Genomic DNA, 26612 nt, shown 5'->3' on the forward strand with positions numbered 1-26612 from the left:
ATTAAAGAATGGGAAGGATTTCACGGGCAAAGACTTTTCTTTGGACACTTGGATGCTTTTCTTGCCTGTGAACTTCTATTAGTGAGTGTCAAAGACTTAAAGCATGGTTGAACATCAAGATGGTTTGCAAAGGTCAATGTGATTTTAAAAATCACATAAAGCATGTTAACAGATTTTTGAGAGTCAAATGCTGAAGTATGCTGAAATACCTATTTTTTAAAAAATTAATCCATAATTACATTAGCAAAACCATATTTTTTTTCACAGGTACAAGGATCCAGCAATTTTCCTGCACAAAACTTCTATTTTTGCTGACCATAAAGTTTCATTTTCCAGCTGTTTAACTAACCAACATATCTGGGCAAGAAAATAATGATTTCAGATTTCTGGGTATGATTTGGAATTTGGTAAAGTCTGTCAATTTAACCCAATACCACTAAGTGCAATATTTCTTCCCATTGCTGATACTGTACTCAAGTTTAGATGTCTGCTTTTAGAAATAACATGATCATTGGAACTCCAACTGAGCTTCTTTTGATATTTTTTAGGGAGAGCCCATGGTTAAAATGTACTCCCTTTGTAAATAAACAAAACTAGTATGTTTTATATCTAAATTGCCTGTCTTCCATATGACTTAAAGATTGAGACATGACAAGCAATTAAGCAGTTAACTAACGTGTTTATATGATTTGTTTGCTTTCCTGATAAACTTCAGCTCCGCTGGAGTAGGTTACTCAGAGGGACTGATCTTGCCTTTTGTGGTTTAAGGTAGGAGCAATGATAAATTTATTGTCTCAGTAATTACTAACAATATTCCTATTATTTCTGCAAACTCTATCTGCAATTTTAAAATTTCTTTTATTTTTGTTGATTATCAATCATAATGCCTATTCAGGATTAACAATAGAATGTAGTTACTCTGTAAACCAAAACCTAATTAAATAGGACATTTGAGTGAGTTTAGAAGGTGACAGCTGATTTTCTGTTTATGTATAATCAAGGGAAAAGTGGTGCCCAAAATGAAGTGGTTGTGAAAGGACTTGTTTTGCTCTGAAAGATGGTTATGTCAACTTATAGATCAGCATTGTGACTGCTGATGTAAAAGCTTTAATGCACTCGAATTTATTATTTCTTAATTATCTCACAACAACTTGCATTTTTGCTACACTCAGGATCTCTTTGCTACACAAGAGACTAATACTGCTAGGTTAGAAAGAAAATAATGTTTTGCTTTTAGATGTAATTGCTTTTTTTTCCCATTTATCTCTCACCATTCTAATATCCAGTGAAAGAGAGCTTTGACTTTGGGTGAGGAATGTTTGTGCATGTGGCCTGTGTTCTCCCTGAACTACTAAGTTGAATCCATGTAGAATAAGTTTTTTTTTTTACTTCAGATTAATACCCATAAGAATGGTGAATAAACAGTTGGCTAAAAAACTGCCTGTTATATACTGCATTTGGCTCAGCAAAGCTGCAGTCCCACTGGGAGTTGGATGGGAAGCAGCATTATAACAGCACAAGCTTTACACTTACCTGAAAACTTAATCTCCATTTAGTTATTTTGCTCTTAGTTTTTAGATTTTTTTGCATGCACATTATCTTACTTACCAGGAAGTAAATATTTATGGATGTTTTGTCAATTAGGTAGCTGTCCTTTTGGATATACTCATGATAATTCATTTGAAGCATTCACGTGAATGTGATTCCTGGTAGATTTCCATTTTCAGTTAGTATTTTACAGCAGTGGCCCTGAAGAGGCTATGCAACACCTGAAGTTGCTAGAAATTATACCAAACAATTAAAAATTCAGTTATTTGATGGCATTTATGTAATCAGATTCTTCTCCTTTTCTAGCTCTGTCCAGAGACAAATATTCCAAAATGGATAAATAAGACAACACTAGGATGTGTTAGGTGAATTAAAGAAGCATTTGTAGAGAAATGTCTTCCATATGACTTAAAGATTGAGTTACTGTTTGCAGTAACATATTCACCAAATATATTATTGCAAAGGGGGCTGTTGGGACACAGTAGTCCATATGCTCTTCCAAACTCCTTATTGTTACACTGAGGTTGTGACAATTTCAAACAAACAAAGCCTTAAAAAAAATCCCCAAACAAAAATGGCAAACAATTCCCAAAAAATGTAAACTTTTAGAAGCAAAACCCCAAGGGAAGCTGCTCTGGGCAGGCTGTGTTTGTGAGGAGCCATTGTCACAGGGACAGGTTATATAACAGGAACCTTGGCAGTGGCCTGGGCTCTGACATCTACAGGAAATCGTTTTGCCAACTGGGCTTCTACCCTGAGAGACCAAGTAGGTGATACTCGATGCTCTACTTCAGTCAAGGGATTGAGTTAATCTCTGCTAAGACTTTTGGTGCTTCCTCAAGCCTTTGAGCTTTATCTCAGTGCTCTCTGGATTAAGCTCTTGCCAGTCAGCAGCTGTATCATGTCTCTTTGGGTCACCTGATATTGATAGAGGCGGCAGACAAGGTTCTGTTCCGTCCTTATTTTTCTGTCCTCCATCATATCCCATTGGTGTCTTATGTCACTCCTGTCTAGTATGAAGTGTGAGGAAAAAGAAATTGTACACCACTAGAACGTGGAATCAGTTCTATCTCTGTTCACTCGGAAGTTCTCACCAAAAAAAATACAAATCTGTGCCAAGTCAGTTATACTTGCTTTTAAAGTTTACTTTTTCATATTTCCTTTTCCTATCTTGAGATTAAATATGAACAGAGATCTTGTTTCTTGGAAGTCCAGTCCAAAATGTATTGTAGAGTTTTCATTTGATGAAACATGATTTATGAGTTGTTTTCAATTTCACAACGTTGTGGTGTAATTCAAACACAGAGCTGTGAAAAGTATGTTTATAAAGTAGCATTAATTTCACCTTTAAAGGCTTTTAAAGTAAATGTTTGTAGCTGGGTTCACTCTGATAAATAGTAAGGGAATTCTGGATGGGAAATATGTGAATAGGATGTTATAAAAATATGACATTTCCTGTTCTTATGCACTTTATTGTATTTTTCCAGATTTAATTTCTTCAGGGGAAAAATAATTTGAGTATGGAGCTTAATTTAGCTCTTTGCTGCTGTGCTGCTGGGCAAGTTCATTCCAGCAAACCCCTGAACTTTGTCACCTTCCTGAAAGATCAGCCCTTGCCTCTAGTTATTTCAGATGAGGAATTAAATGCAGAGTCTATTTACTCAGATTCTTGAATTAAAATCTTTGAAAGGGAGAATGTAAAAGCTACAGCTCTATGGAAGGCCACTCATCACCTGCACCATGTTTGAAATGCCATTTTTGACTTGTCTTCCTTCTATGCTGCCGAGTGAGATGCAGAAAGAGAATAACTGTGCTAGTCCTTTGGGGAATGTTTGCTGTGCAGAACACAGTGCTGGGCAGAGATGCCACCGAGCTCAGCAGGGGCAGCAGCATCACACAGTGGTGCTTGTTAGGTAGAAGGAAAAAGCAGGTCTCTGAAGGAGGCAAGTAGGATTCTGACTCCCAGGGTTATTTTGCTCTCTCCCCAGTGCATGCACAGGGTCCTGGGTTCATTGTCAACACTTGGGAGCACAGGTCAGTTTTTAAGGATTTAGCTCTATGGACTCGGTTTGAAGGTATTACTTGGTGCATAGCTGCCATGCAACAATCTTGCAATATCAAGCTGCAATAATTTTATGAGGAATATGTAGCCCTGGGATAGAGCTAAAAATACTATATTACATATACAACTTCCATGTATAAACAAATTGCTTTTTAATAGGAAGCCATGGTGACTAAAAGCAGGAAAATGTTATAGCAGTTGTAAATAACATAAATCACTTCTCAGCAGTTCTGGTGAAGATGAGAGGGAATTACATAACAGCTGCTTTCCAGCCCCAAGCTAATATGTCTTGCCTGCATTGCCAGTTCTTGGGACTCAAAGATCTGAATTGTCACCTCCCACCTATACTACAACTGCAGAGTGCAGAAGAGTGGTTTAAAATAATGGATGTTCCACAGTCATATTTCCGTGAAACATGCAAACTTGGTCCTGTTAGGGTGTTGGGGTTTTTTTGGGTGTTCCCCCCGACTCCCCTGAAGATTTAGGAGGAATTTGACTGTTCTCAAAATCATATGTAAACTCAAAAGGTCAAAATGCCGACCCAATACACATGCAAAAATTGTTCTTTTGCTCTGGCTAATTAAAAAATATGTCTTTTGCTCCCCATTGTCCCAGGCAGGGCTGTCACTGCTCCACCAGTTTGTATTCCCACCTCCGTCTGCTGCATTGCTCTAATTTTGCTCTTGCTGCCTGTGCTGCTTTTGGCTGGAATAGAGTTAATTTTCTTCAGAGTGACTCATATGGGGCTGTGTTTTAGGTTTGTACTGAAAACAAGGTTGATAATACAGAGATATTTGTTATTGGAAAGCAGTGCTCGCACAGCGTCAAGGCCTTTTGTACTTCTTGTACTGCCACGCTAGGGAGGGGCTGGGGGTGCCTGGGAAGCTGGGAGGAGATCCAGCTGGGACAGGTGACCCCAGCTGACCAAAGGGATATCCCATACTGTAGAACATCACAGGATATAGCTCAGTATATGATGTGGGGGGAAGAAGGGCGAAGGGGTGGACCTTTGGAGTGATGGTGTTTGTTTTCCCAAGTCATCATTACATGTGACAGGGCCCTGCTCCCCTGGAGATGGCTGAACTCCTGCCTGCCCATGGGAAGCAGTGAATTAATTCCCTGTTTTGCTTTGCTTGCATGTAGGGCTTCTGCTTTTCCTATAACACTGTCTTTATATCAACCCACGAGTTTTCTCACTTTTACTCTTCCGATTCTCTCCCACATCCTGCTGGTGGGGGAGTGAGTGAATGGCTGCGTGGTGCTCAGCTGCTGGCTGGTGTCAAACCACAGCACCCTCTCAGCCCCTTCTCCCATCCTTCTGCTGACCTGTCCTTGTCGTCTGATCCCAGTGCCTCTTCCCTCTCCCTTGCAGCATCCATCACTCCCAGTGGCAATTACCACTTTTCACAGCACGTGTCCTGGTAATGTTGGATCTAAAGCCCCTGAGTCACAGAGTGACAGCTGTTTTTCAAGAGGACATAGCAACACTTCTTATTAACAACAAGCCTTGTTTTTACTGGTGATATCCTAGTAGGAACTATGTTCCTTATTAATGATGGGATCTAGCAGTCATTTGGAACAAAGATGTCTTTCTCTGGTTTTCATGAGCAGGTTAAACAAATTACAAGTTTGAATGCAACCCCAAACCTTCATAGCACTAGAGATCTCAGTGCTGTTGGCAAAAAGGCTGTAGTGGAAGGCAGGGAGTAGGCAGAGCAGAGGAGCTGCTGTGGCAGGGTGGTTCTGCACAGGCCTGGCAAAGCTCAGCTCTGTTCTGATTCAGGGCCAAGGAGGCTTAGGCAGCAGCAGAAAGGTCTGATGACTTTTTTATTATTTTAAGTCCTGCTTTTTCTAAAGCTCTACAGTTGTAAATGACTTCAGTTCATTGCATAGTCACTGGTAATGGCCAAAAGCTGTAACAAAGGTGATATTAGCTTCATGTTCTGCTTTGCTGGCAATTTGCTAGCAATTGCCAGGGAGATCAAAGCTGTAGACACTGCCAACAAATCAGCCCACCAGATATCCTGGTGGTGCAGAGCCTGCATCTTGATCTAAAGGGGGGTGAGTGAGATACCTGAGTAAATGGAGCAGTTGGTGAGCTTATTTGTGTCTTAGTTATTGCTCCCTGGAAACATGAGGTCTGACAGGATATGTATGATGCCTCTCCACCCCTTGGAAATGTGGCATTTTGTAAGGTGCTTATTATTTTATGGTTTTGAAAAGCTGCATTACACTGAAAATTATTATTCACTTGAAACATTTTGTAGTCTACATGGAACCCTATCAAATTTTCATCCTGACTGGGAACTGTAACTTATGATTCCTGCAGTATCACAGCTTTGTCCACAGCTTCATCAGCGACTCATAGCTGTGACAGTCAGGCAACTGCTCTTACTCAATTAATGCATATTAGAGAAGCAAGGAACAACTTTCTCACAGAACTAGCTTGACATGAGGTGAGAACCTCATGAAGTGCAACAAGGCCATGTGCACGGTCCTGCACCTGGGCTGGAGCAATCCCAAGCACAAACACAGGTTGGACAAAGCAGCCCTGGGAAGGATTTGGGGATGCTGGTGGATGAGAGGCTGGACATGACCAAGCCATGGAGCTTTCCCAGCCCAGAGAGCCAAACGTGTCCTGGGCTGCATCCAAAGGACCGTGGCAAGCAGGTGGAGGGAGGTGATTCTGCCCCTCTACTCCTCTCTCATGAGACCCATCTTGGGTTCTGCCCCCAGCTCTGGGGTCCCCAGAAGGATGTGGGCCTACTGGAATGAATCTGAAAAAGGGTGGCAAAGGTCTTCAGAGGGCTGGGATAGCTCCCATATGAGGGCAGGCTGAGAGAGCTGGGCTCTTCAGCCTGGAGAAGGCTCCTGGGAGATTATATAGCTGCCTGCCAGAACCTAAAGGGGGCCCACAAGAAAGATGAAGAGGAACTTTTTACAAGGGCATGTAGTGACAGGGCAAGGGCTAATGGCTTGAAAGTGAAATATTAAGAAATTTAGGTGAAATATTAAGAAGAAATTCTTATGAGTGTGGTGAGATACTGGCACAGGTTGCCCAGAGTTGTTGGAGCCCCATCCCTGGAAGGCTGGGTTGGATGGGTCTTTGAGAAACCTGGTCTAGTGGAAGGAGTCCCAGCCCTTGGGAATGGGGATGGGAGGCTTGGAACTAGGTGATCTTCAAAGTTCCTTCCAACCCAAATCATTCTATGAGTCTATGATTTTATGATTCTATGAGTTACAACTAACAGGCTTTATAAACAGCAGAAAGTACAATAGAGTTGCTATGAGTCATGGTAGATATAATACATGCACTTTATTTTCCCTTATTTTTCTGTGCTTGCAAATTGCTAACTCATGATAGATGCAAATTAAACATTTGGCATTTCTATTTTCTTGTTCTGTTAGGTTCCTTTTGCTGTTTTCCTTTAGGCTGTAACCCTTTTCTGTCAAACTTGCTTTGCATTTGTTTTTGAGCAGATATTTATGCATTTGTCTATTTATATACTGAAATACAGCATTCATTTTCAACAATTTAGTAACAGAGAAATACAGCATTTTCTCATGGATCTTTGCAGATTAAAGACACAACATACAGAATAGATCCACGTACTAAATGGATGCTGAAACACTTTATAAAAGCCAAAAGAAGTATATTATATTCAAATTTGTAACAAATAAAATGCCTTAATGAACATAATACCATAACAATGTCTTGCATTCAAACAGAACTGTGTATTTAACTCAATTTACATTAAAACTAATTAATATAATTATCGTTAAACCCACATTTGTTTCAGTGAAGTTCTCAACTTTCAAAGAGACAAAGACTTGCCATACATTTCTGGTAAGGCCAGTAATGCTGTTTGTACTTTGGCGAAGGCAGAAGAATCTGCCAGGTCTTTGATTAATAGTAATTTGCAAAATAAGTTCCCTCCTCCCAGGCTATTTCATATCACTAATTTGTTTTATTTTACTTATGAAATATTTTATCTCCCAACGATGTTCTATTAGAGACAGAAACACGTTCACAAACCTTTTTGTCCCTAAACTTATGTGTTGTTTATTGTAGCATCTCTTTTAATGCCTCTGAAAAACACAAGATTAAACCCCTTCAGTATGTTAGGTTCCACTGACAGATGAGATTGAGTCTTTGATATGTCATGTAACTGGGTAAACAATTTTGCAGGAAAACAGCAGTACCATGATATGTTGCTCTCTCGAGCAGTAGGTGCATAATCTTCACCACAAATACCTTTAAAAATAGAAAGGAAAAAATGAGTTGTACTGTGTACCTTTGACTTTTAGTTGTACCAGTATTGATATATATTGAAATACCGTGCTGCTGTGGTATTTCAGCCCTGGGGAAAAATTGCTCCCCTGTAAAAAAGTGTCACGCATCGGGCTGCATATCATTGTAATAACAATTCCTGCTTATTTCTCCAATGATCACAACTCCCATTTCTTACCATGCTGAACCTGTAAATAAATGAATCAGACACCTAAATAATGGGAATGAGAATAATAGTTATGTTGTTTGCGATGTGTCTTGTGTTTCATTACTCTTTGGAGCTCCTCACAGATTTTTAAATCAAGCAGAACTGCAGCTCAATCCTAACAGCCAGTGAGCTAAGTGTTTTTTGGCTAAACTTTGTTACCTTCCATTTTCTTGGCCTCTAGTTAATATGCCACAAAAGTCCACAATCTTGAAAACAGACACCGTCTTCATTTGTTACATATGTGACTACAAACAGATGCTTATGACAGAAGAATTCAGTAGCTTCTTAAAGTAATTAAGAGATTACATTGTAGTTTGAGGGGAGCATTAAAGGATTAGAAACCTCTCTTAACAACTAAAAGCACAAGCAGTCTAAGGTGTTACATCGCTTGATTTGCAAAGATATAGGTATGTGGGTTTGTACTTTCCAACCTTATGAGTAGATGTGGTTTGGCTGATGTGGAAAGCATTATTTGTGCCAGAATTCCTAAACACACCCAGGACATGTATTATAAACACCGTGGGAGCACCTACTCTTGCTGCTAGAGAGGGGGAGTAAAGGTTTAGATTTACAGCACACTGAAAAAAATCACTGATATGGTGAGCTATTTTTAAATACAGTGTTAATTTCAACAAAAATTGCAATTTACACAGCAAATATTTTTGGAGTTATTTTCAATTATACATGAATAAAAAAAGGCAATAAACTTTTACTGAGCAGTGTGCTTTTAATGCCATATATATGGTATGGCTCTTAAAGGCTAAGGGTTTGCTGAAAGCTATATGAAAGTGTGCCTCTTGTAATGTTCATGTTGTAAAAGTGACATTGTAGTGTCTTCTAATGTTTTTAAACTTCTTATTCATATAGTTAGGACTAAGCAACTCCCTTCCTCTTGTGATGGATATATGTGTTTAGAGAATGGCAGTCAGTGTGGCAGTGCCTACAAAATAGTTACTGCAACAGCAGTCACTTCAAGGAAACCTAACAGATTTGCAGCAAACAGTTTAGCCCTTGGACCAAGTGAATGGGATCTGAGCTTAACTTTTTCAGTATTTAGTTCTACAATGTAAAAAAGTCTTTTCCCAGTAACAACACCCCTTTGAAATTATTGTATTTTTCAGAGCTATGAATTCAATACCAAGCTATACTAATAAAATTGTACCTTCTTGGTAGCTTGAACCCGTTCAGAAAGTAATGTAAGTTTTATAACCTATAAAACTATATCAGAAAAAAATCAATTCCAGGATTTTTTCCAATTCTTCCAAGAACTGCTCTTTCAGTTTCAAACAACCCTGTGTCACTTAGCTTACCATTAGGAAAAAAAGAAATATCTGCAGGGAAGGGATCCAATTGTGCCTCAGCAGCAAAGAGAATAGCACACAGCTGTGCCAGTGAGGATCCTGTGCTCCCATTCTGCAGGGGAACACAGGAGTGGCTTTATTGGTTCACAGCAGTCAGCAGCACCCGGTCTTCTCTTTCCTGTAGTAATTGTAAATATTCCACCTGGATGGAGCACTAAGGACAGGCCAAGCATATGTGATATTTCCCCCTGAAAATTTCCCCACAGTGATTGCTCACACAAAGGGTCTGTAGGGTAGGTCTGTTTTGTAACCCTTTCTCTTGCAAGGTGTCCCAAACAATGGGCAGTCTCCCAGGAATCCCCTTGCATCTACAGCTTCCTTTGGCTGTGCAGGGCACCCTTCCATGTCTTACATCTCACTCCACACCCCAGTCCTCAGGGAAAGTGCACAGATTGAGCAGAATCACTCCTGCACCCAGGCAGCAATTCCTGGCTGCCTGCTCCCAGCATTTCCCACCATCAGCTACTGCCCTCTTGCACCTCTCAGTCCTGAGCAAAAAAACCTGTTAAAAAGATGAAGCTGAACCTTCAGAAGAACTGCAGCTGTCAGTGTAAATCGAGAAAAAGGCTTTCCATCAAGTTCCACAGGCAGGAATGGCCTGGAGTTCCTGTTTCGCTGCAGGAGATAAACATCTCACCTTCTGGCCTCATTAGCACAGTCCTGGAGACTCCAGTTACCTTTTCTCTCAGATGATTAGCATACCAAGCTAAAATCACAGGGATTTCTTCAGCTTGTATTTAGCTTTGAATGTCACTGCCCTGTTTGAAGAAAGGGTTTGACTGCAAGGTTTTTTTCCCTCTGTAACAGTTGGTCTATCAAAAATCTTCCCACAAACTCTCCCTTTCTTGTGCTATTGAAAGTTCGTGGTGGTCACGGTTACTGCTAAGGAAACAGCTGTCCAAGGAATGGTATTTTTTGAGCTCCTGCTTGCTGTGTTCCATTTTCAGTTTGTATTTAGTGTCAGTAACAAAGACTTAAGCTCTCCTAGCACTGAATTTGAGGACAGCGGAAGTCAGGGCTGTGAGGTTAGGATAACTGGGTAAGTAGGCCAATAAGTAATTATGGTAAGAAGGTTAAGATAATTAGTAGCAGCAATAAATGGCCAAAGTTATCCTGCTTGAGTTCTCTGTTCTATATTTTGTCGGTGATCATTTTCTTAGGACAAATTATGAGAAGCAGCAATACTTTGTTGAATACTGTTGCAGTCATAGAAGTTAAAATTAAGTTATAGCAATGGGGAGGGATCACTGTTTTCTGATGTAAAAAGGATGAAGTAACTTGTGTTAGTAAACTGGAATTATTATACAGTGAGTGATACTGAATGAGCACTGAAAGCCCTGAAATTAATCAAATGGAAGTAGATGAAAAGCTTAACCAGCAATACATTCAAGGTGAAACATCCTGCAGCTGGCTTGACTAAAAAGGGATTTCAAGGAAAAATATGTGGTTAGCAGTTTAGTGCATATATGATTTATACTTGCACACAGACTGTGCTCAACACTGGAGAAATTCCAGGTGAAACGTAGTTCTTGGCTTTCTTTCAATGTCTCTTCTTCTATTTTTAGGATTCATGTCTCTTGTGCTTGGGCTTTTCACTCCATCTCTCCCTAGTACTGAAGTCTGGGTGACTCTGTGTCTAGGCCAGCCTCTGTAGAACAGACTATGTGCTTCCAAGTATGATGCCAGTCAAGTTGCTCACAGGCTAATAATTCTCCTGAATCTTTCCTGTGCTTTGTCTCAAAGTGGAAGATGTTCTTCTGTAAGTGTCACTTTTTCCTGGTGGGGCATACAAATGCAAAGAACCACAGACACATGGGTTGTAAGTGTACTGACAATTACAAAAAAGGGTGCAGCTTTGCCATGAAGGAAACCTTCAAAGAACACATCACAGCTGTGTATTCTGCTTTCTTGCTATTGCTGGTATTTTCTTTTTTCTGACCATATTATGCTAGAAATTAATGTCAGAAGTGTCAGTAACAAAGGCTGTATCCTGGTCCCTGAGATTCTTTCCTAAGAACTATAACTTGAATATTAGTCTTAGAGTTGGCTGAGGTATGCCAGCTTTTGTGCTTATCTATATTCATCATGTATTAACTTCTCTTCCTGCTGCCTTAATTGGATTGTGAGGGGATCCTTTGATTTTAAATTATCGAGCTATGGAATGCTTCATGTCTACATCTGATCTTGTTCACAGCCTCTGAGGTTTCCTAGAATCATAAAAGGTGTTGGTCTTCAACCTGAAAACCAAAACTGCATATGGTAGTCTGATTTCATTGGAAGGTTCTTCTTTTTTTTTCTACTTTTCATAAACCAGAAATTGTGGGGTTCATCAAGTTCTCAAAGGGATAATATTTCCAAGTAAAAAAAATAAAAATCAAACCACTGGTCTTCCTTTTATTTTGAAAGTGTATCTTTCTCTTTGAGAAGATAAATACAAACTCTGCAGGGTTGATCAGGACCTAGAGGGTAGATGTGTGCCTAAACACAACCTCAAATAAATTGGTGGTTTACATACCTATACATACTATGTATAGTAGTAACATACCTGAGCCCTGACAAAGATTGTTCTCAGCATGATATAAACAGACAAACAAGTCCATTCTGTCAGAAAGCTTGCAAAAATGCAAAATAAGTTGCTGCAGATGAATAAAGTAAGTTAGATGATTTTCCATGTTCTGAATAATGATGTGAGCAGTTTAGTCAAAGTACCAGCTTGCTGCTTGGGAGTACACTTTATAGTTAATGTTGTGTCATCCAACCTTTGGAAAACCAAACATTTAAGTAATGCACACACACACACACACACACACACAGAGACATACATATGCACAAACAGTTCATTATCACAGGTCAAAATATGTTTATGACAGTAATTACAGGTTCAGAAATGACATTGCATTTCTTTAACTTAGTAGAGCCATGAGCCAAATGAAATACAAGTTTTATATGATATTTCTTTTAGTCAGAGCTGACATTTTTCTAAAATTTCATCTTAAAAATTCTTCATGTCTGCTACTTTGTCATGAATTGAAATGTATCCTGCATGACTAGTAAGGCATATTTCACCTGCATTTTTCACACCCTGTGGAGTATAAAGGATTCAGGAATGAAAAGTATTTTACCTAGCTAACCAGTGCCTCTGAGGTTATGCAAGAGGCTGGTATGTTTCCAACTAGGCTTGTAAATTTGCAACATGAACTCCAAACGTGCATCGAACTGGGGAGGGCTTGGGGCTTCCATCTCCTTTGTGCTGTCCTTGCTTCAAAAGTTGGGGTTGGGGCCTTTAGCTTCTCTGCTGAAACTTTTCGTATGCTTCCATTTAGAACTTTTTGAGGAAAATAAAAATTAAAGGAAATTTTTTCTTCCTCTAAAAGAAAAACAGTAAGGAAGTTATAGGTGTTAAATGCTATCACTCCTTTATGTGAAAAATAAGCAGCACGGTAATCCTTCTAAAAAGACTAGATGAGGTTTCCAAGAGGATTTGAACCAACTAGGAAGGTAAGGTATAAACCTAAGTACTGGTGGTGTTGCTTGGACAGACAATGTTTCTTACTAGGTGGCTCTGCATACCACTATGGAAATAAAATGTTATCGTGGTAATCTTGTTTACTCTTTGGATGACTCCTCTTCCAGAGACTTGTAATCTCTAAGTAGTGCAGAGCTTCACTCTAACAGAAGAGAAGCACACACAGGACAAAGCAGTGGGAGATTTTTTTCCACCACATGTGAGGAAATCCAAACTCATTTAGATGGTCATACATTTCGCTTGCAAAATAAATTTTTTAAATCTTCAGCTCTCTGAATGTAGAAATGACACCCATCATTGCCCCAGCTCTAATTTTTCTCAAACCTAATGCCAACTTTCTATTTTCCAAGCAGGGGGTTGCAAACAGTACAACTGCCTGAAACTGCTGCAGTAGTACAACCACAGTGGCTCTGGGCAGGGCAGTGGGAAAGAGAAATGGATTCTCCAGGTCCAGTGCCCAGTGCAATCATCCAAATCCTATTGAACAACAACCTGGGTGACTGTGGACAGTGCAAAGTCTTTGGGAGGAGTAGCTGGGCATGGCATCCTCCCATTTGGCTCCCCCTTGCATAGCAGGCAGACTGTCAATACAAGCACTGTAGCTGAGGTGAGGGAAAGGAGAGAAAGAAGAGCAGCAGCAAATTCAGGAAAATGATAGATACAGCCTCTCCTCTCCTTTTGCTGCTCTCTTCTGCCTCTGTGATTGACATTACCCCTGGGAAACCTTGACTGACTGAAGCCATATGTTGGACTGTGCAGATCAGCCACATCCAGCAGCTGGCCACTGTGCAATGAGAATGCAATAGTAATTGATTTATGAATTGAACTTGCTTCTTTTCAAGTTTTTTCTTGATGTTGGTAGAAGGCAAAAATCATATTTACCATCTGAAAAGAGTTGGACATAAGCCAACCATAGAAAAATAATAATTTCATTGTTTTCTTTATTGCATTTACATATGAAGGGAGGCTAATCCTGACGGGATAAGTGAGTTTGTGGCATGTCTGTTCAATTTAGAGGACTCTGAATCAAAGCCTGCACATATTTGCAGACTGAACAAGGATGAAATACTAATCTTGTAATAAAGCCTCTTATTCCAACATAAACACAAGAGTTCTAGTAAAGGTCTCATTACAGAAAGGAACAATATTAAGGTGATTTATGATTTAAAATAAAGAAGCAGATTATTGTATTTACTGGATTTTGAACAGGAAACAGAAAATACATTGTATTTGACTATTAATTTGACAGAGAATGGTTTCAGGTTGTTCTCCTCAATGTGGACAGTGTATTTCAACATTTTGGCATCACTAACTACCAAAGTTATGATTTGAAGTTTAAAGTTGATAAGTATATGAAGAAATTGAAAAAGTGAATCATAAAAGGTCATATCTTTGTAAAATATTTGAATAATCAACTATATTATGAGGGGAAATAATATATATGACAGCTTAATGTGATTTTTGGTAACCAAATTACATTTTCAAAGTTTGCATAATGCTGTGAGAGCTCTGCAATTGGCCTCTGCTCAAAAGGTTGCTTAACTCATTATTATCATCACCATTTTTTGAGTAACAGCGCTAAAACATTTGTCTTCCACATGCAAAGTGGTGGTGAAAATTGTTGCTATCAAGTGTATATTGAAATGAGATTCTTTTTTTTTTTTTTTTACGTGGTTATGCATATAAACAAAAATCTTGAACTATAAATGTCAGCATTAACCTTTAGCTTGAAGGTCTCTCTCAGCCTGGAGGCAATGCTGGATAAAACAGAAATAAAATTGAAATAGAATAGACATTCTTTATAAAATGTCATTTTGAATGCAATAGCATTATAATTTAAGACATTACCAAAACAACACAAATAAATTCATATTAACATTTAAGATCTCTCTAACTTAGCTATTTAAACAAAAGGCCACAACAGACACACAGAAGTGCTCCATAATGAATTGGTGTTAGGAAAACTGAGGTCAGTCTCAGATTCAGCTACTTGCTTCCCCCTTTAAACAAAAACATGCATGAAGAACAATAATCAAAATAAATCAGTAACTAGCAAGCTCAAATTGAAGAAGATATAAGAGGAACCTTTTATCCCCACAAAGAAACATTTCCATCTGCAAAGAAATTAAATTGCTAAATTTCTACCCTTATCAGCTGTACATCACTGCATTATCATAATTTTAAAGAACCTTGCTTCTAGAATTATTCTGATACCACAGAAACTTCATTTATGGATATTCTTAAGCATAATAAATAATTAAGCACTGTATATAGAAGTCACAGGACCAAAAAAAAAAAGACTATTTGAGTTAATTTTTAATGGAATATTCAAGGTCTATTAAAGTTATGAGCTTTTAGAGTAATGTAAAGAAGCTGCTACACATTGTACTCCTGCTTTCATTTGTAATACTTAATGGTCTTAGGTCTTACTACCATTAGGCTAAATTGAACAAATTATTGGAAATGTTGTTAATTGGGAGAAAAGGGTCATGAGTCATTAATGATTTTACTTTTCATATCTGCCTTTACAAAAGCATAGGCAGTGCACTGGGCATTAAGTATGCCCTAATTAGAACAGAGAGATAAAGCCACAGCTTCACATTGAAAGAGGTGTTTTACCTGGTCTCTGGTGAACTTAGAGTAACAGGGCATTAAGACAATTTGTTTTAGAAGGACTCTTCTAAAGCTAATATTCTTAAAACTTCCAGATGATCAGCTGATCAATTCTCCTCCCCACTGGGTGGTACTTATTTGCCATCTGGGATTAAACATAACATTTAAAGAAAACCTGCTTAAACCAAAGAAGTTAACATTAAAAGCAAAAATATGACAAGGTTTTAAAAACTAAACCACTTGTCCTCTTTACAAATGAAAAAAGAAAATAAAACAGCTGCTGCAATGTTTTTCCTCAACTGCTGAAGTACCTGAGGCCTCCCAAGCTAATAAAGTGGCTTTAGATCATTGCAGATGGTAGAAAACATGAAGGTTTTAAGACAGACAGATTCAGGACTGTGGGATTTTTCAGCACAATCCCTGATACTTCAAGGACTGCTGTGTGTAGTGTGGTGTGCACACCGAAGAGTTATCAGGATCTGATTAGAGGGATAAAAATCCCATCCCCAGTCCTGTCCTTTCATGCCTGTCTCTTAATGCCTCTCCCAACAGTGGAGCTGTGCTTTGCCAATTTGTGTGTGGAGAATGACTGCTGTAGAAAGCAGAGCAAAGTTTTTGGTAGGAAATTAATGATGAGAAATAAATCTCATCTTGTTCTTAATGATTATTTGTTCTTTAGGGTGCCTTGATTTGGCAGCCTGCCTACTCATTAGTATTCCCCAAGAATGCAGTGGGCTCTGCTTGGTGGGGTGGTGCAGGGTGAGTTGGCATGGGGTGGGATGGGATATGATGGGGTGAGTGGACTTTCTCATCCAGGAGCACTGGATGCTCTTTGCCCTGCTTTCCTGATGGCTGCTGCTTTCTACTGCCTGGCAATGTGAGAGGGCAGCTTGTGATGTCCAGTGGTATTTTGTCATATTACTTGTCAGACTACTCATTTATTTTGCCTTGTTTCATATTTCAGTAATGAGTCAATACTAGAAAATGTGTGCTATAATCTCTGCCTGAGTACTTAGGCAGTGGTTTGAATACTGTTCCACTCTGGGAGATGGATCTGCAAATGACAAATGTTAAAATACATGTTTTTATTTGTGGCCACTTCCCTGAGAAATGTTCAGTTTGCATTTCTTTCTCAAGGAGTACTGAGCCTGAGAAATCAGTTTAATGTTGTTTTTAATAGAAAGGTCAGTGATGGCTGGCTGTATTTCAGAAATTCCTATGAGAAAGGACTCAGCTTGTCTCTTGACAGAGCTGCAGATGAGCAATGATCCCAGCACAACAGAGGTCAGTCCAGCTGCCCAGGGGATCAAGATAGTTCAGATTGTAACAGGGATTTCTGAAAACTGAGCTATGGCTTTCTGCAAACCTGTCAGCCAAGCCTGCTGTCTGTGGAGAAAAGGAAAAACCTTTATTCGGAATCTGAGATTCAGCACAGGGTTTTCTCTAATGATCATTATTCTTCAGCTACTCCTGAGCACCAGTTTCTGCAGTTGCCCTTCATCCCCTCCTCTGTCTTTGCAAATTCTGCTTCAGTCCAGGTCTGCTCCACCCCTTGGCCACCAGCAAACTGTGTGCTCTCCCCTTTGAGCTGGTTACAATTTGCTTTGAGTTTGTTCTGATGCTATCAGTAACAATCTTCCAAACAGACCCCCTCATCTCAATCCATATTTTCAACTTCTAGGGACTTTGTTTCACTGGAATATGGAAATCTCTATGCAGTCATCTTTGGTACTGCAGCTCATGGTACCAGCCATAAAGACTGCTGCAGCCATCCTTCCTGACACTGACCTTTTTCACCAGCTGAAATCAGGATCTCACTTGAGTGATGTCTCCTTCTGAGGAGTATTTTTATTCCACTTTTTGATTGCCTCCACTTAATAGAAGTCTTTTCTCATCATTTCCTAGCTTTTCATTTGGGGAACAAGCATCATATTGCTTCACCCCAGAAGGCAGGTAACAGATAGGTGGGAATCTCCTCCTGGGAGAAAGTCTTTGATTTTCTGTGTTCAAATTAATCCTTCCAACCTCCTGCCTTCCCTGCTGTTGCAATATCCTCTTTTGGATTCTAGACAATAAAGAGCAACATTAGTTTCAAATGTTTTATTCCCAGAAAGGTTTAGATGAACACTAGGGCGTGCAAGGTGATGACCTTTCGTGTGGTCCTGACAGAAACTGCTAGTTAAAGATGCCAAACTTCTGTGAGGAGAGCAGAAACACAGTGGGTGTTTAGAGAAAAATCTTTCCAGGGGAAAATTGGTTCTTGGTGGGTAAGCAAGTGTTAATAAACCCATCTTTTTTGTTGATTACTTTCTTTCCTCCCTTTTCATTTCCCCACCTGTAAAGAGATTTTCTTTCTCTGATTCAGTGGTATGGAATGCTGTAGGGCAATGGAAGATAAATATATTGTGCATTGAAAAGTAACTAATGTTGTATGCTAGCCAAGGAGATGTTCTGTGGCATCAGTTTGTCCTATTTGATTTGACCCAGGGACACTTCAGTCAATCAAGCAGTGCTTTATCATTTCAAGCTCGAGGAGAGATGCACTATTAATCTCAGTGAGCTCCAGTCAGACTTGACAGGCAGGGGACAAATGCCTAATCAATCTTTTAATCACCCACCTGGGGTGGTTTGAATGAAGTCAATTAAGGGATTGTTCATCAGCAGAAAAATCTGTACTCAGCTAGTTGAAGAAACATGCAAGATCTCCTTTGTGAGGATATCTTTAGAATAAAATTTGTGAGTATCTTTCTCTCCCCTCATTCATTTAGTGGGGAGTAAGCTGGATGAGAAAGGAAAGACATATGTAGAAGAACTGTACAAAATTTCACTGTAATATGATCACAGACATGTATTTAGACTAAATGTCCTTACTCTCCAAAAGTGTTGCAAATATTCCAGAAAATGCCAAACTGGAATGAAACATAAATACTGAGTAAATATTTTCATAAACCAGCTCTATAAAACATCATGTTCAGATGATTGGATGAGGTGTTAAAGGACTCCTTTTCCTACTGTAGATAGTGAAGGAGAGACATTGTAGATAGAGAAAGAGAGACATTTATATATTGTAGAGACATTACTGAATCCCTTTTCTTCTGTTGACATTTCTGATATGATTTGTCACTAATGTTTTGTATTCAAAACTCCTGCCAGACCTAGCAAAGCACAGGATGGCCACAGAAAGCAAAACTTGGTTGTAATTTCTGAGCAGAGCTATTTTACTTTAACTCATTGGAGTATGCCTGTAAGTTTTGAGCACAAGGTGGTTCTTTTCCACTGAAACTTGAATTGTGTAATTTCCTTACTGAGATTTAACATCTACAGATCTTTGAAAATATTACCTGTTGTGCAATTTGATTTTGTTCTGGAAAAAGTAGAGCCAAAATGTTGTAATATGCAGCATTTTTCAGTCCTGTAAATCACACAAATTTAGTATTCAAAAGCAGCTTAATCTTAAAAATCACCTGACAATCTACCTGCAGCATGATCATGAAAATATGATTAAAAGTGAAATGTACATTCTCAGGGCATCTCTAATGGAGCTTATTTTAGTGGGGAAATAAAATTACTGAAGGAATTTTCAGGATAAATATTAAGTAATCTGTTGTGATTGCTGGACTTCTTACTCAGCTTTGTCTCAAGAACTTCGTTGGACTATTTTTTTTCATCCTTGTTTGCAATGCAGTTTAAACTTCTTTTGCATGTACATTAGGAAAGATCAAATCTTCAATGCTGTGATAATTTTTTCCCCTTCCCTAATACTCATTTTAGTGCTGTATTAGGGACTTAAGCACTGAAGGTTGAGCTGACAAATTTTATTTTCTTCTCTACTTAGACCTTAAACTGAACAAAATCACCAACTCCTGGTTATATTATCTCCCATTCCTATCTCTGTAGAAGGCTGAGATAAATTTCAAAAGAAACATACAAAGCCTAATTGAGAGGGATCTGAGGGATATGCAGGATTGCAGTGAAATGTTTTATAATCCTCTTTGGCACACTTTTGGTACTGCCTCATGTGAGCAGCTGAAACCACTTCCTTTTTTTTTGAATAGCAGGTGTCTTTGCAAGCTGAAGCTCAGATTCCTGGGGATTCTTGGGAACCTGACCATACACCTGAAAATCTGTTTTGTCACAGTTGATGGGAATCACACACCTGGTTGTCATGAGCCACCTTTACACATCTGTGAAAAAAGAAGCAAACCTCTCCTGTGCAGTTGGACCTGCATGCCTGTTCTTTATGAGCAGGGGAGGTGGTTGTTCTGGTTTCAATGTTAATTTTGAAACAGAAGTTGAAGTTTGCTCATTGCTGCACATAGTCACTGGGACATTGGCAGCTATTTCAGATTTTATTTTCAAAAAAAATGCAGGAACCAGCACACAGGATTTGGGTCTGCTTCTGTTGAAACAATAGGAGAAGACAGAGACCACCATGAAGGACAGCTCACAGAAAAATGACAACCAGTAACCCACTACAAAGCCCATGGGAACCATTAGCTGCATGGGGGAAAGGTCAATGAAAGCTTACAAAGGAAAAGTGACTTTTCTGGCTTATCTGTTTCAGACACTGACACTTCACTGATTTCAGACAAATCACATTGTAGTTACACCAATGTGGTAAGAAAATCAGGAGAGTGGGTCATGCATGCAGGATTTATTGACCTGGAGGAGCCAAAAAAACAATGTCTCCTTACTCAGGACCACTTCCAGCAGCTCCCTGTGTGTCCCTGAGCTGCTGGGGTGACTCTGCTCTCCCTGCAGGGCCAGGTACCTCATGCCTGGGGGCAGGATGGTGGATCAGGTTTGGGCTCCTTTGCCTGTGTGTTAGGTGAGTGATATTCCAGGCTGTGCTGTAGCAGTGTGCCATGAAATAGAGCAGCCCAACCTATCTTTGATCCTGTGCTCAGGATAGATCACAAGCATAGTACCTGAGAATGTCTTGCAGAATCTGGGACCACCTATATGCCCTGGTGTGTCCCAAAACTGCACTGAGTGAAGATGCAAGTGTGCACTGTCCCTCTGCAGGGTCTGGAATTCTGCAGGGAGGTGATTGGAGCCTGTGGGCCAAAGGGGACTTGAGCTACAATTTGCCCTCTTCCCACAGGAGACACCTGGGACATGAGGGCATGGGAGCTCAGATACAGCCTTGGGTCCTGTGCTCCCTCAGGAGATAAAAATTACCCCTTATCTCTCACAGGCATCATTCTTAAAGTCAGAACCCCAAGAGGCAAAACTGAGCACCTCAAAAATTCACATTCTGCTGTAGGATGCTGCTACCCTCTGTTTGTACAACAGCTCAGGGTGGGCATTGCCTTCAGGCATGTTAAGAAGTGAGTCATGGGAGTAAAAGGCAGGCCTCATTAAGCCTTTTTTCTCTTCCAGTCCACAGCAAGCTTTTGTATCCTGAGGAGATGAGAGCAGCAATTCAGGTTGTGTTTAGTAGACAAAACTTTCAGTAGTGTTTGGAAAACAAATTTACTCTTTAGGAAGAGATTAAATGATCTTCTTAATTACATGTCTTTCTTTTGTATAACAAATGTTAAATTAAAATTCCTTAAGAATAAATATTCCATAAGTTTGGAATAAACAGCTGTGCCTAGTTTATGCTGTTTAAATTCAAATTATTATTATGGTGTGCAAGTATCCAAAATCAAGTGGGAAGTAGGCAGACAATGAAAGCACAAAAGAAAACCTGAAAAAAGTTGCAATTTTTTAGGGAAAATTGTGCAGGGTTCTGCTCCTCAAAGCCCTACCTCGTGCTAGTCCAATGACTTCACTGGGATCCCCTGGAAGAGTCTGTGCTGCTGGGGTTATTACCATAAGAAGATAGTGTTTCAAATTAGTGTAGCTTTTCTGTTCTTAAGTAACAAAAATCTGAGATGAAATGTGCAGCTGTTTTAGGATTTTAGCAAAGTAGGATGGCAATAAATCAGTAAGATAGTACTTAGGAAACCAGGAGGTTAAATAAACCAGGAAAATGTGTGTTGGCAGTGTGGAGACTGCTTCAGAACACCACTTTAGAAGCATGAAGTTAATGTATACCACCTACCAGGGAAGAGTGTTTAAAAGACTGAAAGGAAAACAGAATGTTGTCATGATCAAACATCAAGGAGGTGGAAATTGCTAAGTTAAATCAAAGGCATTTTTTTTAAAGGTAGAAGTCTTATATAAACATGGAAAATGGAAAAGATCATAAATTGTAGCCAGCTGAGTGTCCCACTGCAGTAAAGTAGGCCAGAGGTTTAGAGGGGGATTCAGTATAAAGGTGTGAAAGCTGCTATAAAATCTGCTTTAAAAACATCAAAGGAGAAAGTTTCCCAGAAAGTCAATTGGACCAATAGATGATGAAGGGATAGAAAAGGCCCCCTATGAAGACAGGACCTTGCAGCAGAGCTATTAATGCTGTTTACAGGAAAGATCAGCAAGGCACCCACTGGCGTCATTCTTTGCAGGAGATGAGTATGAGAAACTGATTGGCATAAATCAGCAAACTGAATCTAACCTCTTTCCAGGACCAGAACAAATTCATGCAGGAGCTTTAGGTAACTACATTTGTCCTGTTTGAGATACAGTTTAAAGCACTTAAAGACAAAATAATGGAACGCTGCAAATGGGACACCGGTCTTCAAAAAAGGGTTGAGGAATAATCTGAAAGACTACAGATTAAGAAATCTGACATCCATACCAAGAAAGTCAGTAGAATTTAAAAGACAGTGGGATGTGGAAGGAGCAATTTTCTTACTCATAAGAAAGCTCTTTCCATGGATCCTTGTCTTCATCAATGGCCCAAGATGAAAACCCAAGAGCCTGACACCAAAGCTATCCCTAAGGACAGAGTCATAGTGACAGTCAGAGTGAAGTGCTCCTCTCTCTTTCAAAGATGATGTGCAGCTGGCCTGGGCCAGCTTTGCTGCTGTCACCTCATGCTGCTGGTTGGAAATGCCATGGGTGTAGTTTTAATGTATATTAATGAGGGCTCTGTGCCTCAGCCTGCCCTGCTGTGTACCCCCACCTTGCACACCATGGCACCCAGCAGAAAGGAGGGCTGCAGCCTGTGGGAGGGCACATTGCAAGGGGCAGGGACACTGCACAGTGGGGAGGAAGTGTAGGGCATAGGCTTTTGGAGGAGGGCTCTGGGCCTGCTTCATGTTCAGGTATTCCATGGCTGTACATTGGGAAAAATATCACCTGATTTGTACTTATGACTATGCCATTTATAACTTAAAGGATTTGGTAAGAAAATTTGAAAGATGAAATGAGTGACAGCAATGCAGGTGTTAAAACAGAATATTTTATTGGAGTAGTCTGACATGAAGTTGTCCAAGAAGATTTGCAGAGATGACTGGTTAATGAAATGGCATCTGAAATTCAATGTCAATAATTATGATATAATGCATACAAGAAAAAAAATCCATCCCCGTAAGTATAAACATTTTCAGTAAGGGATTAATCTCTAGTACCACTCAGAAAGGAGGCATTAAGAGTTAATGTGGATAGTTTCTAGAAGCATCAGTTCAATGGCTTTTCAGAGTCAAAGGCAGATTGAATCAGACAAACTTTTAGGAAAGGAACTCACAACAACAAACCAGAGCATATGATTATGCTCCAGTGCAAAACTGTGATGAATTTGCACTGGAGTGCTGTGGATTGCTGGAGTGCTGGAGTCCTGGAGGCCCCAGGATTAACAGCCCAGGTCTCCTAAACCTGCATGAGAGTAAAGCCTAACCAGGAGGAGGGTGCCTGGCTGTCTGTAGGGAATAACTTGAACATTTGGTTATAAATTTATACCTTTGGTCTCTTGTATCAAACCCTGCATACGTGGCTGATTTCTGAAATAGAGTTTGTTCAGGGGATATGTCTGCAGCTCTGTCTTAGGAGAAATACTGTGTGCAAAGTCCTGTGACCAGTTTAACTGCAGGTGCTGTTGCAGGCAGGAATACAGAGACAGTCTCCATTCTTAATGGACAGCTCAGTTACAGACTCAAACTGCAGTCAAGCCTTTGACATGCAATTGCTGCTGAGACCAAAGAAAGTGGATTTTTGGGGAAACTTCCTCTCCTCTGTGTGTGGTCTTCTGATCTCATGATAGAATGAAACTTTTTTTTGGTGGTTGTCCTGCCTTGGGGAGGGAAAGAAGGAGGACAAAGCAATCTGTCCAATGTATATTCACTTTCTTCGCCCATCAAGGTCACAGTCCTGAGCTGGTTGACCTATGTCAAGAGGGATGAGCTGGGCTTCCAAATCCAAGTTAGAAATGACATTCAAGCACTTCTCTCAAAGACTTCCTGCAGAAAAAATGTGGGTTTTTTTCAGTTTATTCTGCTGTGCAGTGCATATATCTTTCTATATTTTTCTTTATATAACTATGACAGGCTTTGCAGAGAATATTTCTTTGGTTGCTATTACACAGAAGATAGACCAACTACAGTAAGTTTGTACTGTATACCCAAAACAATATCAAAGTTTTTAAAAATGTATTTAGAAATTATGATATTGTTTTATTATTTTCTATTATGAGACTATTAGATTACTTTCCTTTATCTAGAGGGTTGTGAGTGTGTTTAGTTTTAGCATTAGAATCAGTGGTAACCTCTTTTAAAAGCATGATGAATCAAGAAATATTAGATTGCTAATAGTCCAACTGTGTGAGTATAATGTAAAGTTCTTACATTAAGGTAAATCTGTATGGTATCTGATAACGTGCTGTTTTACCATCAGTGCTCTATTGTCTGGTTCTGTGATTGGTATAGAAATAGAGTACTAAGTTATGCTCTGCTAGACAAACGTAGTTAAAAAAATAAAAACAAAAAACTGCTACAAATAAAGACATGGCATGTTTTTTTCTACTAATGTTGAAACAGGCAGTTTCATTAGTTTGCCCTTTATCAGTGCTTTTAAATTGTTTGCTCATATTACATTGCAGCGTGTTTGAATTTTGCAAGCAAGGAAGTTTTGCTGAGCCCTTCACCTTCAAAAAGTGCCCTTGAACTGAGCATTCAGGTAATCTCTCTTGAAACTCAGTTTTGATTACATTGTGAGAGATTAGGAGCTGTTTGTTGTGTCTTTGGGAACGACAACACCAGGCTGTAGCAGGGGTGTAAGTGTTCTACGCTTGAGTGTTCTGCCGCCTCTCCTTGCTGAGATACCTGGGGGTCCCGAGCTTTGGATGTATATAAAAGTGGAAGTGATGCAGACCTCTGCTATCCCACCAAAGTCAGCAGATCTGCTTGCAGGACTAAGGCACTGCACAGCCTGTTTTAGCAACCTTGCACAAACGAGGTTCAGTGATGAGACACTTCTATCCACTAGACCTTTATCAATATCACCTTGCTGCTAACTTATAAGCAAAAATGTATTTATTCTTCATAAAAATGTTAATAAATTCCTCTTGCATTCCTTTAAGCACCAGCCAAACATCTTTATGTCGCTTATGTTCTACAGAAGTGACACTTAACATACCAAGGTAATTGTTTTACTGCAGTGTTTCTACACTCTGAGCAATAGGGTTTGCTTCTTACTTGCTCAGCATTTTGTTGCACTGAATGAACAGGATGTCACTGAAACACTTGGGCACCTCTTGAATTTTAAAAGACTTTAGATGAAGGAGTTTAAACTCACCTTTGTATCCTTTGGAATCTGCTTGTTCTCGTTTTTTGCCTTGAAGCACCAACATTCATACTTTATTTACAGATCTCAACAGGCTTTGCCTTGTCAAATATTTTGAATTCCATAATGAGGTGTGTAATGTCTCTTATATAAGCTCTCATTTGTGCTCTCCTGGGATGCTTTGCTTTTGTGCTTAAATGGTTTTGCCTGTGTTTACTCTAGTAATTTTACTTTTTACCAAGAAATTAAGGAAATAACTTCCGACTTATGTTCTCCCACCGTGTCATGATTCCCCTCCTTGAAAAAAAAAAAACCAACAAAATCAAATAAAACTCAAGCAATCACCCTGCTTCAGATCATCAGTTTGGTTTAGAACTAATGTCAGTTGCAAGAAGCAAGTGGGCTGAGTTGAAGGTGGATTAATGTCTCCAGCAGGAAGTGGGTGCACTCATTTTTCCTGGATGAGAACTTCTTTAATACTGTGATGGGCTGGATATACAATCTGAGCTACTTCTATTTATGGGCTGGCTCTCCAATTCATGTTTTATGAGTTTCTTCCCAGGCAAAGCTGCTCTGTTTGGTTAATTGAAGTCCTGTCAGGAGAACAATCAAGAAGATATTAATCTGAAGCTCAAATACCAAGTCAATTATCAGGCAGGGGTTTTGTACTGTGGAGTTCAGAATGTACTTGGCAGAATAAATGCAAATAAACCTTTTATCAATGAGAGAGCCTTAAAGCAGTAGATAGAGACATTTCAGTCTCTTTTCTAAATATGGTCTTAAAATAGTTTACACCAGATGCCATCTATGAATGCCATTTTGTTATTCTCATGTTTTAGATAAAAATATTATAACAGAACTTCATTTTCATAGAAAATATGTGGATATTTTGATCACATTTTTTAGAAACAGAAACAAACAATAATCTGTTCTACTTTTTATGGACAGAGAAGCAAAATAAGAGAAAAGTCACGCCTCTGGAAGCTGATGATAATTAGATGCACTTTTTAGGAACCCCTTCCTGAGTGTGGAACATTGGTAGTAATGTACTGTGAGAAAGTCCTTTTTCATTGGCAAGCAAAAAAAATCTTAGCTTTTCCATGTAATCAGTGGTAGAATCCATGTAATTCCTTTAAGTCCTTACATTTTGGGATAACATTTCCTTACAACACAATGGGATAAAATATAAAATTGTGCTTGGGAAGCTGTGATGGGAACTGTCCAAGGATTGTGGACACACATCTGGGGCTATGTCCCCTGGTGCATTGACTCTGGCTGCTGGGAGGAAACAACTGAGCCTTGGCAGCTCTTCTGGCAAGATGTGCTGCTTTGGGTGAAGTGCTTCTATTTTTAGGTTAATTTTCTAAATAATTTGAATTAAAATAGGTACTTCAGCA

The sequence above is a fragment of the Lonchura striata genome, chromosome 1 (genome assembly GCF_046129695.1).
Source record: "Lonchura striata isolate bLonStr1 chromosome 1, bLonStr1.mat, whole genome shotgun sequence".
In the NCBI taxonomy this organism is placed as follows: Eukaryota; Metazoa; Chordata; class Aves; order Passeriformes; family Estrildidae; genus Lonchura; species Lonchura striata.